At 41.0% G+C, this 13,713-nt stretch overlaps 1 long non-coding RNA gene across 1 annotated transcript; it reads left to right on the top strand.

The window, feature by feature from the left end:
• Positions 1 to 923: 923 nt before the first annotated feature.
• On the top strand, positions 924 to 13,463 carry LOC126540094 (uncharacterized). Its single transcript, XR_007601470.3, has 4 exons — positions 924 to 1,058; positions 2,574 to 2,609; positions 5,250 to 5,454; positions 8,153 to 13,463. It is a non-coding gene; the product is annotated as an uncharacterized lncRNA (long non-coding RNA).
• Positions 13,464 to 13,713: the final 250 nt, after the last annotated feature.

Here is a 13,713-nt window from a genome sequence, read left to right as displayed (position 1 = left end):
TGAGCCGCACCGTAGTAAGAAACGCCATATTTATTTTTGCCATCTGGGGTCCTTTAACCTGCACCGAACGCACAGTACACGGTCGTTTTTGCATTTCACCCCAATCGAAATGCAGCCGCCGCGGCCGGCATTAGATCCCAAGCACTCGGGTTAGTAGAGCAACAGCTCAGCCACTATGCCACCACGGTGGGTGCGGCGGAGAAAGGAGTGAACATCGTTTTTACAGAGTGCGTTTCGCTTACCCGTTAGCGCGCTATACAGAACGAAACGAAAAGCTTGGCCGATATGTACGACATGGTGCTCATATTTCACATGGAGGCCAAATTCTTTTCTGTGACCTAGACGGGGTGCTGGCGAATGTGTTCGGAATCTGCTCGGCCACCAAGCACAATCTGCGCTGCTATACGTTCTCGGTGACAAATCGCACAGCACAGGAGCACACGCACAAATGTTTAAAGAATGGGACGACAGACCGCCCGCAGTTTGCCATGACGTCGAAATAAGAAGCACAAACAGCGACGTTTCTGTACTTTTCTGGTCAATAGTTCAGTTCGCATGCTTGCGGCACGCATTACTTTTTTTTTTTAAATCCAAACGACGAAAACTGTGGGCGCACAAATTAGCGTGGCGTTTGTGACGTTTGAATTTGGCGCCTTTTCCCGCGCATGCCATTAGCTGCGGCCGGTGCACTGCGTTACTGCGCTAAAGAAAGTAGTTCATCAAAGAAGCGAAGCAAAAAACTTTTATACACTTCAAATCGCAACAATTGTTCAGTAATAACATGAAATTACATAATTTGTTATCCAATGGTACAATTTATGATAATATAAGCGTGTATTTGTATGAGTGTACATGTATGATTGCGCGTTTGCGCTGTTGGTACTTGGCGCATTCCGGCGAGTTCGTGCACGCGGTTAGCTTGATAGTTTCTTGCGTTTTCTGTGTTCTTTGTGTGCTTCGCTGTGACATCTTTGGAATATTCCTGCGTGTTGCTCGCTTTTTATGGACTTGTTGCCTCGAAGATCGCCATGATCGCCTCCGACTCAGCGACATCAAGGGTGAGTGAGTGTTTCGAATTCCCCTTGTTCGTCCATTGCGACGCGGTGAACGGAAGCGGGGAAATGATTTCAGCGCTTGTGCGTGTCTTCCGCGCGCCTCTTTTCTAGTTTTCATTCCTAGTACTATCCTTCCGTTGCGAGAATGGGTTGTACAGCACTAGATTTGTGGTAGATAACGTGGAGTTTTGTCCTGGTTTAACTTTACACTCCGCTTGTGGTGACGTAAGGCAGCTATGTGGTGCCACCTAAAAGAGGGCATGTTGTACGCCATGATTTCTGATACGGTGTTCGAGCACCGATTAAGTTAGCCTTATTAATGAGCGCAAAACAATGCGACGTGAAACCATCCGATCTGTACTGTAATCGAAGATATTTCGTTTGCGCCACGCTAGTAGGCGTGTGAGCGAGCTTTCAGCAAAAGGGGGGGGGGGGGGGGGGGGGATTGGCGAAAGAGTATTCTGTTGCGCTGTTCCCTTCAGGATCGAGTGACTCCGCGGTGCTTCAAGGCCACTATCTGACACGCCGTGCGGCCGATGTTCGCGCGATCGGAAAACACAGAGGAGGCTGTCGCGCAATAATAATAAAGAATTTCAAGGGTGTACATGCGTTACGTGAGATACAATAGAGGTGATGCCACAGAGTGCTGCGAAATCATCGAGTTATACGCCTTGCCAACCGCGTGCGTTTTGTTTTCCCCCAGGTCGCGCGCATTCAACTTTATTTTTTCATCTTCTCCGTTCGTCGCCATCGAGTGCTTCGCCCAAACTGCTTCGCGTAGGCGCTCTTTGCATTCACGGAAAGGCAGATTTCATGGCACTCCAGGTCCTACAACATTCAAAATAATGTAATTTCGTGAAATTGCAGCTTTTCGCACTTCAGTAACTGATTTAACAATAGTTTTAAAATCAGTAAAGGAACGAGATGCCTGGCATATCTGCGTTGTCGTCCCACTGTGTTTCGAGGCGGCATGTATACGTTATCGGCAACATAAACATCAATAATTAGCATTGTTTCTTTTGACCATAGAAGTAGCTAGTTATGTCGAAAAGCAATTTTTGCTTTGAATCAGAGCACTATAGAGGGAACAGATTGAAAGGGGAGCGCATCGTTGTGAACTAAATCACGACGCTTTGCCACAAGCTTGGAATAATATTTGTCGAAAGAGCAGTTCTGTGAAATTCTTTCTTTGAGAGTAAGCAAAACTTCAGTAGCATCAGGTAGACGGGGAGTAAAAGAATGTAACACTGGTTTTATATGAAGGAGCTGCCTTTAATATGTGGCCATAACAGTTAAGTAGATGCGTGGAAATAATGTTTAAAGTAACTAGAGGAATGCGAAATAAATTTTTTGACAAGCTCACACTGCCATTCGCAAGAGCGGCCACACTTTAGTGTATTCAATGACTAGTCATTTGTATCCGTCCATTTATGTCAGCCTAATGGTCCATGTAGCTCTTTTGATTGTCGCTTTTGCTGCATCGTGGCTTCACGTTTTAATAGTGACATCTTTTTTCAGATTCAAAATGAGCTGGGAGAGGCCCCAGCTGGAACGGTAAAAGTGAATTCTTTGGCCATCCATTCTGTAGCGTCACGATGATCAAATACAGTGATACCGTGAAAATGTATTGCAGGAAGCAGAAAAAACAACAACATTGCTGATGCAACTGCAACGCATTTGCTCCAGTGATCAATTGGTGCAGAGTGCCTTCATTAGGATACATGGTGCCTTTAAGCACTCAGCTTAAAGACTTTGCAACTGCACCGGGACTGGGAGTGAATTTCATTGTCACTTGTGAACATATTAAACGCGGAATGTGCCTTTTTCAGTGTATATGCCTGACATGAGAGGGGCGTTCAGAAACTTAGTGTGGACATTAGTGGTCTGCATGAGTGCACATCTTTCTAGTTTAACCAGAACGAAGGTATTATGACCTATGTCATACAGCAGTGCACAGCTAGAGGTATCAAACCAGAACAGCAGCACCCTTTGAGAAAGTTGGCTGAAGAACGAGCAGCGATCGGGGCTTTCTGCATTTCAAGGGCCAAATTCCAAAAAGATTGATGCCAAGCTGGACAGTGTGAAGTGCCGGTCACCACATGCTGTAACCAGCATGGCATTTTTAATCTCCTTGGCATTATGTCTCGTTCAGATACAGAAATTGCATCACTGCTCATAAAGAAATTGGAAATTGGGAGGTTGAGGGGAAGTGGAAGGGCTCCCCTCTGGAGCAGCCAGTGCATGCCCTTTGCTATACTGATGATCCTACCTTAATGAGAACCAGTGATGCATGTTAACCTATTACGCAGCCAAGTGCATTCCTTGTTTTGTATTAAGGGGGACACTAGTGACACCTTAAATGAATTTAAAATAAAGCATCGTCTTAAATAACTACTTCTGTAACTTTCTTGGTAGTTTGATTATTAGAGAAAATAAAGCTCAAAGTTCAATTTTCTGAGTATCGCCCCAACATCTTTGTGCTGACACCTCATTGTCACATCATGGATTCCAAGTATTTTTTCAAACTTGGGCTGTATTGGTTCTGTAAAAGTTCCTGACGCTTTTTATTTTGGGTTTTTGGAATACGATGAACATCTTTATTTGTAAAAAAAATTGCTACACCTCAACAGACATCATCAAAATCCATGACGTCACAGCAAGCGGGTGTGGTAACTTCAAGGCAGCACTGCCACCAATCTTTCCTCTTGCTGCTTTTACAGTTTACTCAGCCTCTTGTCACGGTATGAGTGAATCTCTTGAATTGTAGGAAGGTCATGTACAGATACATCTAAAATAATTTTTCTCTTTAGTGCTTTCATGCCGTAGTTGCTTAGGGGTGTTGGCACAGCTCTGCTAAGCACGAGGTCGCAGGATCAAACAGCCGCATTTTGATGGAGGTGAAATACAAAACTGCCCAGGTATCTTGCAGCCTGATTTGGTAAAAATTAGTCCAGAGTTCCCCACTAAGGCGTGCCTAAACATCAGATTGTCGTTTTGGCACTTAAAACGCCAGAATTTAATTATTTTAATTTTGCTTTAGTGCTCCTTTAAGCTGTAGAATTCATGATCTTTGCAAAAACTCATGCTCAAAGTATTCTCCATAAAGATTAAATAAACAGTAGATATAAGTGTCTATTTATATTTTGAATTGTGGTGATACGTGATGACTATTAGAACGGTGGTACGAGACAGACAGAATTGTAATACAATGTATGACGGCACGATGATGCACATCGAGGAAATGACTGAGTTTCCCTAGAGGTCCCTGACATGGACATCAACTGACTGTCCACAAACTTCTGAGTTCACTCCGTGATCTTGTGCAGCCTGTGCTTTGCGAGTCGATTAATTTAATTGAGGTGGTGGTTGGCACATGCTGTCCTTGCAGCTTATGTACATTTCATACAGTGGAGTGGAATCTCACATATTACTTCTGCAGCACAGCTAGCTAACGTGACCTGTAGTGGTAATCTTAGTATGATCGACAATCATGTCCCTCTTTGAGCTCCTAATGCTGCTTGCCAACACAAGCAGCAGCAGTTGCCCAAGATAGCGGGAAGGAGATTCATTGAAAAGTGGCATATGCCCAGGGTCGCATACCCAGTCACCCAAGCTGTTCCAACGGTTGATTTTGAACTCTTCCCTTAACATAGCAGCCCAATCTCCCCATTAGACCATGGACTACCTATTGACACAAATGGATGGGAAAACAGAGACAAACACCTGAAAATATGAAGTATCCTAAGAATGGTAATCACAATAAATAGTACTAGATGTGCATTAGCGCAAGCTCTTGGGCCAGTTGGTGCGTGATGAACTTGAAAAAGGGGGGTACCAGCAAAACAAAGGATGCGCACACACGTAAAAGGCGTTAGACAGGGACGGACGCTGGTCCGTCCCAACGTCCGTCCGTGTCTAATGCCGTTTCCTTGTGTGCGTGTCATTTGTGTTTCGCTGGTACTCCCCTTTTTCAAGTACTAGATGTTTGGATACTTTGGTTTATTATTCTTGTTTGTGCTGGATTGTTTTTCTGAAACATGTGGCGTCCAGACAGCATAAGAAGCTTGTAAGAAGTCAAGTTTAGCAATCTAGATTAGCAACAGGTACTTTTGTAATTTATTTGCAGTAGGGCTGTTGTGTGAATGTGCTTGAAAGGCTTAAAACTGTTTTGCTAACATTTACTTAAACATGCAGGTTCACATAGGTTGAAGGAGTGCACATTGAGAAGGTTATCCTGGCGCAGTTTACCATGGCCTGCCATGGTGGACCAGGAAAGTTTGCAAGGGCCTTGCTTCACCATGTGTTCACAGAGGAGGAGCTCATGGGCCATTTGGGCTTTGGAAATAACACCAAGGGGCAAAAAAGGCTCTTGACCCCACCAGGGTCAGTGCTGTTATAGGCAAGTACCATATATCCTTTCTGGTTGCATTTTTACATTCACATTTTTTTCTAAAATTATGAACTTGCCATTGGCATAACAAACGACTTTCAAGTAACCCGTGTGTGCAGTTGTATGCGACAATAGCCTACTATTTGGAATGACTGTTCGTACGATCTTAAGTGCGTAATGCCGCCATACTCAAATGCTTCTAAAATTTAAAAGCTGCCTTCACTGCTGAAAGTTTTTAGTGGCTCCACCACATAAAATGAGCTGCATTTGCGCATTAGCAGTGTTACTTGGCTGTCATTGCAAGGAATAGTTGTCTGTGAAGCACGCTCCAAATCTATTGGCATGAAGGACATGTTTAGTTAGCCTGAAAATGTTATTCTAATATGCGAATTGCGGAGAAGGTATGCTCAAGTGTGGTTACTGCTCAGCTCGAGCAGGAGCATGTTCACCAAATTGCAGAAGTCAAAACAGCTCTCCAGGTTCTGAGATGTGAAACAGTAGTTTCACCAATTTTAACAGACCACATCGAATTAAGGTTGCTCCTATATTGAAGGAGGTCCATGTGATGCGAGACAGCAGCCTTTTAGCAGAGGGAACCTGAGTGGTGTGGCAATTTTCTTTTGGCTGTTTCAATCAAAGAAACAACAGGGACAGAGTTGCAAGCATTGCTGTCAACAGTACTACGTTTAGTGGGCGCTTACTCATTCTAAGCACTTAACCTATGACTCGTATTTATTAACGCACACTTTATCACTTTGTATTCTAAGATATGAAAAAAATATTTTTGTCTATTCTAAGATATGAAAAAATTTATGTGGCTTTTCCCCATATACTTCAATAAATTGAGAATAGGCTCTTGGGGCCTAGTGTATAAAGCTTCTTACAGACCATCGGACATGTCCACTACTCCCACACTGAAATTGTTAGAATTGATTCCTGCTTTCTTACTTCACCTACCTGTTAACAGGGTTATGAACCATTGCCAAGTGCTTAAATTTATCAAAAAGATGAATGGGCTTTTCTGTCGCTCTTGTTTAGCCCGTTGAGGATCACATTTTGGGGAGAAATATGCCTCTCTAATTTAGGAGTTATATATTTTTTGTGGTGTGCAAATGCTCAAAACTTTCGAATTGAATAGTGTCCTATTCAATTTAGTCTTTGAATGGTCACTATTTGTAAATGCGAGTATTCTAATATTTCGAAACACCAATAAAACATGAAATTTGAGCCAAAGTACGGTAAATTTTCACCTCCAATAACATAGTGTAGACATAAAACGTAACAACTTGTAATAGCAGACCAGGCTACGTTACTTCAGTAGCTGTACATTAGAAGCTGTACAGCAATCATTTATGCTTACTGAAGAGTCCTGTGCATGTGAAGAAACTTTCTCCTGCTCCATTTGTGCTTTTAATAAACAGCTTTTCATAACATAACAATGACAGAAACTTGCTAACTTTAATAATACTAGGATGTGAGCCTCATCTTACATTAATTGTGATATCAGCTGTTCATTATTCAGAAACTATCCATTATTTGATTTGCTTCTAGCATTATTCGGTTCAGCCTCAAAAATCACTTTTCGCCCACCCTTAATATTTTTATTGCAGATTTACGTTCTTCAGAGTGACATTCCGAGAAAATAAACAGGTAAATAATATTTTTAAATAACAGTAAAGTGGCAATACCATTTCAGTATTTGCAGTTTTACATGTTTTATTTTTTTATGCAGGATAAAGCAGCATAATTTTTTTGTGTAATGAAACTTACAAAAAACTTGTGGCAACACTCCCAAATTACTGCAATGACAGACACCAAGGAGCTAGGTGAAAAATCAGTTTTGGAGAAACCCAAGGAGCGACAGCACTATAAGAATATTTTCTAGAAGTCTCAGAAGGTTGCAGCACCTCCAGTGGGATGCTAGGCAACACTTTGTTCTGAAAAGGCAAATTTTTTTAGAACGTTCCATCACAGCCACAGATGTACGGCAGTGAACCCTAAAAGGGTTAAAGAAGTCAGTCCTATCGCATATGGCTCTTAAAAGACGGCATTTCTTCGTCTCTGTCACATTCTGCATGTGTCATGCTAAGCAGCTTGGTGCACTACACGGAATCCTCATTAGAACAGTAATTCAGTCGTCGAGGCAGAAAACATACTTCACTGTAAGCAGTGTCTTCTTTAATGTAGAAAGTCTCAAGTCATTGTAAGGCGAGAAGTACATTCCGATTGCATGTGAACTCAGGAAACCTAACATCAAATGAAGCTACATTCAGTTGTAGTGACATGACAGTATTGTATTTGGAGCATGGAAAAGCACAGTGAAGTGCAGCAAATTTTAATTATGAAAGTTACAAGAAATAATTTTAGTTGTCAGTTCAGGTTTATTTATGAACGACATGAATTTGTTTCACCATTTTGTTTCTCAGCAAGCAAAGCTCACATCTTTGACATTGAGGATATTCATAAAGTTATTTTGCTGCAGTGTTTTGTTCCTCTTTGCCCTTTCCTGCATTTGACACTTAGTGGAGTCCTGTGCCGCACTGAATAAATTTAAATGGTCATGCTGTAAAGCTGTACCCGTGGAAAGTTGGACCAAAGCAACACAAATAAATAAATCAATTTCGTTATAACGAGGGCAGATTGCATGCCATTCTTTTGCATGTGGAAGTTGCTTTTTAAAACTTGTTCTGGCTTCTTGTTTTTGCAGGCTTCACGTGTCGCAAATTGCCTGGTACCAACATGCCCTATGTAAAGAACTGTGGCCTCGCTTCTCGCATGGGACCAATAACCTCTCAAGAGCCCAAGTTGGACAGCTCAAACCAAAACACAAGTGTTGTGCTTTTGTAACTCTCGACATTTTTATGTTCTGTGTTAGTCCCCTGAAGGGCCCAATTTGGATTTCTCAAATGAGCTTACAAATGTTGTGCCTTTCTATGCCTTCACATTTTTATGTTAATTTTATTTATGTTAATTATGCTAGTCTCCTGAGAAGTCCACATTGGATTGCTCAATCCAGAATACAAGTGCTGTGCTTTGTTATAGTTCACTGCATTTTTATGTTAGTTTTTGATATGGTTCTAGTAAGGAAAGTGTTTCCTTATTAATATATCTTTTAAGTATCTTAAGCCATTTCATGCCAAACCACCCAATTTTGTCAAGAACTGTTCCATTATGGCAAACCATTTCAAGTTTGCTTGATTTTGAGTAGGTACAATGAGAAAATTTGCTTTCGTACATACACTTGAGTCATTCCAGGGCAACCAACCAACGTTTTTTTGACCATCACAGATATAGTTGAAGCTCCAAACTCTTGCTCCCCATTTATTTTCCTTCGCAAAAATTTTTTTGAAGTTTGGCAAAAATTTATTGTTCTTGCCCAGCTAAGCTAGAAGGCACTGATACACGTTTCTTCTGAAAGGGAAATTGTATGATCCAAATATTCAGATGGTGTTCATGTCAACAGACTGAAGTGGTGTGAGTGCCAAAATTTGCAAAGTTTGAATTTTCTTCTAACGTAGGGAAATACAGAAGGCACAAAATAAATATAAAATCAGACTGGTTGACTTGGGATAGCTGCAAAATATTTCAAGCCTTGGAGGTTCAGTTGATCAGCTAAAAAACTGTAAAGTTCAAATTTTTTGCAAAAAGCTTCGTGTTGAAGGTAAAAAAATTAGCTTTGGTGGTTGGCACAAAAGTATATGTCGCCCATCGTTACACAGCCCTACATGTCTGCTATACATGTGACAAGTAACAAAAAGGTATTATTCTTTAAGTGCGATAAATTATTTTTTATAATGTTGATTTGTGGATCACACATACAGCATAAATATAGCATAAATATATGAAGCCATGTCATCTAGTAAGGAAATGTTGTTAATATAATTAGCCACAAGAACTATTCAACAAACTGACTGCCTTTTTTATCATTGCGAAGGCAGGTGACGTCTAGCGCTGCAGCTGCAGTCTCAATTCGTATTTTTTTAACATGAACGCAAGAAGTGGTTGCCAATGGTGTCTGACCACATCAGAATAAACATGGCACATATGACTTTTATAGATGAGCATGTTCCGGCTCTAAAACAGTGGTAGCAAACAACACCACAAGAATTTGTTCGTACTCATGTAGGTTTTCAGTCCTAATTAAGAAGGTGTTTTCTACTTGCATCGTCATTGGGCTTCAGGGAGCAGGGCACAAAGTGTCCTGCTCCCTCTATGTTGCATTGCACTGCGACATGCCCTTTAAAATGCTTTGTATAAACAATATCAGCGCTCTTTCTGGATTTACTGTCTACATAATAGCTGATATTTCTTTTTGTAAACTGCACGAACCATATCTTTTAGCACTGCAGGATTCCCTCACGTATTTAATACGTACGAGTTCTGTTAGAAAAGTATTTGACCTTTTTTTGCGAACACCTGATGAATATGTAACAAGTGCGTTTTCATCAGCCGCCATTGAACCTTTGTGCGCATGCACGAATTTTTTCCTGCCTGCCAATAGCGTGACTTGCTGGGACGCAGCATTTGAATGAGGTAGTACACAGTGCTCTCGTCGATTTTTTATTGCAAGGAAAATGACGGAGTGACTGGAGCAGTGCTATTGCATCAAATTTTGCCAGAAACTGGGCGACAGCCAAGTGGAAACCATTCCGAAGATTCAGACTGCTTTTGGTGACTATGCTATGAGCAGCACACAGATTAAGGAGTGGTACAACCAGTTTAAAGACGGCCACGCATCGGTGGAGAGCGAGCCACGCTCCAGTCGGCCATCAACATGCCGAAATGACCAGGTCATTGCCGAAGTAAACCCCGTGGTGATGCGGGACTGTCGTGTGACTATCCAAGAAATTGTGGAAGAGGTGGGCATCAGCACATTTTATTCACATTCCATTATCACTGAAGATTTGGCCATGAAGAGAGTTGCACCGAAATTCGTTCCCAAACTGCTCATGGTGGAGCTAAAGCAACTTCGTGTTGAAGTCTCACAGACATGCTGGATTCCACAAACAGTGACCCCAACTTCATGAACACCATAATCACTGGTGACAAATCTTGGGGGTATGTTTACGACCCGGAAACCAAATCCCAGTCATTACAGTGGAAGCATTCCACGTCACCAACCAAAGACCGCTAAGTGTGCATCAACGTTAAAGTGTTGCTGACTGCTTTCTTTGACTCCCGCAGTGTGGTACACCACGGGTACGCACCACAGGGTCAAACAATCATTAAAGACTACTACAGGAATGTCCTCCACGGCCTATGTGATGCTGTGTGGCGCAAGATACCGAAGTTGTCAACATGAAATTGGCGCATCCATGACGACAATGCTTTTCTCGCACTTGATTCAGACTTTTTTGGCGAATAACCAGACTCCTGTAGTTCGACAGGCTCCTTACTCTCCTGATGTGGCCGCCTGCGACTTCTGGCTGTTTCCCAAAATCAAGAGGCCATTGAAAGAAGCGCGATTTCAGAGAAGAGAAGACATTATGGCTGCAACGACAGCTGAGCTAAACTCCGTTCGGAAAGAGGCCTTCTCGGAATGCTTCTAACAATGGCAGCACTGCTGGGAGAAGTGACTGGAGTCCCAAGGAGACTACTTTGAGGGTGATTAGGTTTCCAACGCTCCAGTTATGCCAGTTTTTTTTTCTTCAGCCAAAGGTCAGATACTTTTCTAACAGACCTCGTATTGATAGTTTATGTGCAATGGCTGTATGGTTTACCTGGCCCACACCAAACACAAGCCTCGTTGCGTTAGAGCATGTGGCCCTTGGCAATAAAATGCTGACCCTAACACCGCTTCTCTGTCATCTGTGTGGAGACAAAGCCAGCTTTGTCGTGTGCATTCCCAGCCGGCAAGCTGTGCGCACATCCGAGAAAAGTCGGTGCTGACAAAATTTCAAAAAAGAATTTCTCGCATTTAAAAATAATGCCTTCTTTAACTTCACACATGCATAGCAGACATGTAGAGCTATCCAATAATGTATCACATATTTTTTGGCCAACTACGAAAGCTGTTTTTTCCTTCAACATGAAGCTTCTTGCAAAAGATTAGAATTTGTTTTTTTTTTTTACAGGCGATCAGCTGAACCTTCAAAGCTGCACATATTTTTTTGCTATACTATGTCACTTGGGCTACCATTCTGTATTTAAGTTCTGTCCTGTGAATTTTTCGTTAGGAAAAAAAATCTAACGAATTGCAATGGACTCATTTTTGCCGGTGCCAAAAGCAATTGAAGTATTCAAATATTTGAAAAATTGGCTATTTTGGCAGTTGCATCACTTCACCGTATTTCCACGCACACCATTTGAAGGCCTCGATCAATACAATTTGCATTTGAAAAAGAATGTTGATTGATGTCCTCTAGCTCAGCTGAGCAGGAAAACTAAACTGTCACCAAAATGCTACAAAATATCTGGCAAAAATTAATAAAAGTGGGTAACGAGTTTTGAACTCTAGTAAACACGTGGCAATGTTTCAGCTATATGTGTGGTGTCAAAAAAACACTGGTCGATTTGGGATGGAATCGCACACCTGCAAGTGCATCTGTGCCATTGTCAGAGTTCAGTAAAAACTGCATTTTACATAGCTTTGTAAACATGGTTTATTGCTATCTCAAATACATGAGTAAAAATTAATAGGTATAAGTCGGCTTAAATTTAAAATGCAACAAAAAATCTCCGGTAATGGCAATGATGTGCCTTTCATGTTTGCATGAAACCATATCTTTTTCTGAATTCTTTCGTTATTTTTTGTGACAGTGAATAAAATTGAACTCACAAAAGGAGTAACTTTGTTTTATTCCAGCACATCACTAATAGTTTTTTTTCATATAAAAATCGGAAGCAGTTAATATGAATAAGTCGCTTGATATGGAATGACCTGCGCAGGAACGTTATCATGGCAGAAAACGCAACTGTATCATGCAACAGCAATGCAGCATAATAAACTGCTCCCATAAGCATCACTTATTGTGATTGCCATATTTCAGAAGTATGTAAGGTTTACTGAAATTGGCACACACCATTCAACCAACAAATAAGGATTGTACAGTGGTCCTTTTTCAATTTTACACATTTTTTTAAAGTTGTCTGTGCCAGGCAGCATAATTTTTGTTCTTGAGCTGGATTATTCAGAGGTGGACATTACTAGCAAAAGAAATGGAAACATTGAACTGATTCTCATAAATTTATTAATTCACTTAAACATCACGGCACATATTTCAGTTTGCAAATTGTAGCCAGTGAGGTTGAAAAACATATTCACTTGAAATTAATTTCCAGGATGACACCAGTTGCGAGATTTTTTCATAAATGTGAGAGAAATACATGGGCATTCCGGTTACTTTTGTGCTTCAATGCATAACAGTGCGTTTTGTTAACAAAAAAGTGCTACAGCAGTGCATTTCTACAGCCAGTTTGATGGCATGTGTCTCGTTACTGGTGTCATTCTGGAAGTTCGTTCTTAGTGCATACACCTTGTAAAATTACCGTCTACAATTCGTAAAAACTTTATTAGGAACTGAGTTTTTCTTAATCAGCTGACTATGGTGTCTTGATTTCTCATGCAAGTAATGTTTGGCACTCTGTATCTAGAATTATGTTAGCTGCAACAGTCCGTGTTTAATAAATTCCATGAAACTTAAAGATAACCACCCTGCATATCAGGTCTCATTTGAGTGCTGTGGGCTCAAGCAAATCGTGCCATGGTAATAATACCACTGGCTCCCTAATAGAGAAAGCAAGTACCTTTTTTGAGTGTTCTTGTTGACAGTCATGTCAGTCTGCTTCTACATTATTTATTTAGGTATTTATTTTTTTAAATTTATTTCTTTTGGAAATGTGTTTTACTTGAGGGCCACACATACTACACCTTCAGAATTCAATTTTGTTATGGTGTCAAGCTGCAGGAAGTTTGTACTGTGCAATAGTTTTTAAGAAGTTTCTGATGTTCTCAAACTACAAATGGTTGTACATTTACACAGATGTTTGGTTACAAATAAACAGTTCACCTAGAAAAATGGTTTTTGTCTGCATCAGTTCAGCACTTTTGATTTTCTGGAGGACCATTCACTGTGACAATTGAAAAAAGTGGCATAACAGTATTGCTAGCAGTTTTGCAATATGTTTTATTACAGGCAATCTAGGAGCATGTTTTGAGCCCAGGGTGACAGAGGCCTGCGATACAAAACGGCTGTATTTAAATTTTATCCCTATCCTCTCACAGCAAACATATCAACGTGACATCAAAGGTAATTATATGCAACATAG

The sequence above is a fragment of the Dermacentor andersoni genome, chromosome 2, assembly GCF_023375885.2.
Source record: "Dermacentor andersoni chromosome 2, qqDerAnde1_hic_scaffold, whole genome shotgun sequence".
Classification (NCBI taxonomy): domain Eukaryota; kingdom Metazoa; phylum Arthropoda; class Arachnida; order Ixodida; family Ixodidae; genus Dermacentor; species Dermacentor andersoni.
This window is presented reverse-complemented; position numbering and strand designations above follow the sequence as displayed.